The sequence below is a fragment of the Vulpes lagopus genome, chromosome 5, assembly GCF_018345385.1.
Source record: "Vulpes lagopus strain Blue_001 chromosome 5, ASM1834538v1, whole genome shotgun sequence".
Lineage (NCBI taxonomy): Eukaryota > Metazoa > Chordata > Mammalia > Carnivora > Canidae > Vulpes > Vulpes lagopus.
This window is the reverse complement of record NC_054828.1, coordinates 125,666,465-125,669,698: the sequence shown is the minus strand read 5'-3', so window position 1 is coordinate 125,669,698 and position 3,234 is coordinate 125,666,465.

Here is a 3,234-nt window from a genome sequence, read left to right as displayed (position 1 = left end):
TTCTATTTTTCAAGCACTTTCATCCAACAAAGTTTAAACCATATAGGGACACATTGTTGCCCCAAAGAAACTATGTCATCCTGCCTCTGGGCTTTGATAATGCAATTCCCCCTCCTTGTCCTTTCCCTCCATGCCCCCCCCCCCCATCACTAACCACCTCAGAAGTCACACTTCTTCCAATCCAGTTCCCTATGTCCTGTTTCCTTCTAAATTCAACTTAAGCATTGTCCTGGTTCTTGGGCAGATACAGAAGGGAACTGAGTACCGATTCTTCCTACATAGAGTTCACAATCAAGAAAAGGTAATTGAATAGGTACTTAAGTGTTTGTTTAATGACCAAATGGTTGAATCAATGTATATACCAAAAAACAAACAAGCAAAAAACCAAAGAATTGTAACTCCAGAAAGATAAGTGCCTGAAGAAATTCACAGATAATATGCTAACAGAACTCTAAGGATCCTGGCTGGAGCTAATCTTCTAGCAAGGGGATCAGGAAAAGGAGGTAGCATATGACTTGGGTCCTTAGGATTCCGTGGGGTTCGGAAACAGAGAGAGAGTAGTCTTCCAAGCAAAACAAGGACAGCGGGAAACTATGATGTAAATAAAAGGAAATTATGAAGTAAATAAAAGGAAAAATAAGTGATGACTAGAGGGTAGGCACATGCGTGGTTAGAAGGACATCAGAGGAGGTAAGCTGACGCCGGGGCAGGGAAGGCCTAGAGTCTCTACTGACATGCTGGATGATGTCACTAAGCCACTGCTATCCTCTGGGGCCTACATAATTGAAGATACTGGCAGAGGCCACCGTCCTCCGATTGTGTCACCGCATATGGTGGGCACTGGGGGACTCCTCAGCAATTATGGGCATGATGGGGGTGGCACTTGGGATTCAGCAGCAGTTTGATGAAGCAAAGTGGAAGGAGGCCAGTTTGGGAGACATTTTTGCAATCCACGGGCCACCATTTGTAATTAGGTGGTTTATGATCATGAGTAATTAAAAACCTACAAAGCATACAAAGAAGAGAACTGTAAAGTGGTTGGTCGTTAGAATACAGGGCTAGCACTTAGTTTCCACAAAAGCCTGGCTCATTGTGAAATGAGAAACCACTTTTAACTTCCTGGACTTTAGAGTGGCCCTTTGATTGCTAAGGTTGCTCTTGTAATATTCCAGTTGCTATTGTGGCCTCTAAATGCAGTTGGGCCTCCGTGAAGTGAAGACAGGAGGCAGGCCGCCGGGAGTCAGAGCTGTAGGGTCAGAAGTGCAGGCTGGTCCAGGCCACCTCTTTGGACAGGCAGGGAGGCAGAGAGGAGCATACCTGAAACCTTTATTCCACCCAGCTCCATCCTTTCCTAGCTGTGTGCAGATTCACTTCCTTCTCTGAGCTTCAGTTCTTCTCTTTGGGTTTTTGTGAGAACAAGTAAGAGAGGGCTCATCCAGCATTCAACCTGTTGAGCAGGTGGTCCATAGAAGCAGGTTTCCTTTGACTTGTCAGAAGTTGACGGGATCCCAGGCGTTGTTTCTTTCATTGACTCATTTATTCATTCAATGTAATGTTTTGGAGGTTCAGTGAAGATATTTATATCCTGGTCACGCAGCAGTAAACAGCACAGAAATAATCTCTGTGGACCTTTATTAGGCTTCTGATATGATGGAGGGGACAACTATGATGTAAATAACCATACAAATAGGTATTTAGAGATGTGATAAGAGCTACAAAGGAAAACTATAAGATGCTGAGAGAATTAGAACAGGGGGCCTCATCCAGATGGGGAACAGGGAATTTCATGAGAAAGTAATAATCTTGAAGAGGTCTAAAAAGATGCATAAAACCTAGGAAAAACTGGGGGCCAGGGAAAAGTGGTCAGGCCTAGTTGAGATCAAGGGAAAAAGCTTGTTTAAAAAAAAATAACAAAGAAGGGCATTTCATAATAGACAGGCTTATAGTTAGGCCACTTTCATATGCGGTTTGGTAAGAGTGATGCCATGCCATGAAAACAATGGGGCCAGTACTAGTAAGAGAAAACACCCTAGTTCTTCCCGAGCACTGCAGTTCAGCCTGGTCAGGTTTAACTCTTACCTGGTCCCCAACCCTTCATATTTGCAGGATTCTTTGTGGCCATTTCCCTAAGTACCTTTTATAGGAATTTTGGAAGCAAGTGAGTCTAGAAGCATCCTGTTGGATAGATCTTCGGTGTGATCACCACTGGAGAGAGGGCCCTTTTTTCTCCCTTAGCTAAAGCACCAAAACCCAGTGGGGGAACTAGAAGTTGGACACATGAGACTGGGGCTCAGGCTTCAATGCCACCATTAATGGGCTGCATGACCTCAGGCGAGTCACTCAACCTGGCTGAACTCCACCATTTCATCTGTAAGATCGACTCTGTAGAATGGATTTCAGTGTTAAAACAAAGGACACGAATGTGAGGGGGCTATCCAAATATGGTTTCTGGGGCACATCCAAAGTCCTTTCTCTTTTTTATTTTCTTTAAGATTTTATTCATTCATTCATGAGAGACACGCACACAGAGAGAGAGGCAGAGACACAGGCAGAGGGAGAAGCAGGTTCCATGCAGGGGGCCCGATGTGGGACTCGATCCCAGGACCCCAGGATCACACCCTGAGCTGAAGGCAGGCACTAAACTGCTGAGCCACCCACGGATCCCCCAAAGTCCTTTCTCTTAAATCCTCTCATGGTCCCCTGCTGGCACCCTGGGCGTTGAAGAGGAGAGGAGAGAGATATAAGGAAGGATGACCTCCAGGTTTCACTAGGCTTCATCAATGAAGTGACAAAGATCAACTATTGCATCTAAATGCTGTAAGTTTACTTTAACATAGTTACAAATGGATGAGTTAAAAAAAAAAAAAAAACAGAAACAAGGGATGGGATAGTCCTTGTGATTCTTTTGCACTTTTCTGGGCTTGTGGGGTGGTGTGGTGAGGAAAAAGAAAGAAAAAGAAATATATTACAGCAACTACCAGAGGCTGAATGCCAATGAGCACAGCCTTCAAATCTTTCCATTTCTTGTTGACATTCTCACTGACAGTGTTTGAACAGGGCCGGGCTGCTTACACACAATCATTGTTTGCTGTAGCCCAGCAGAACCTGTAAGATAAAGCCATCCAAACCTTGACATACATCACTCTGTCACCGCAACACAAGGAAGGTGTGAGCCTGAGGGGAAGGGGCAAGCTCTGCTTTCATCTGCTCCTCCATGGCCCTCACAGAAGTGGC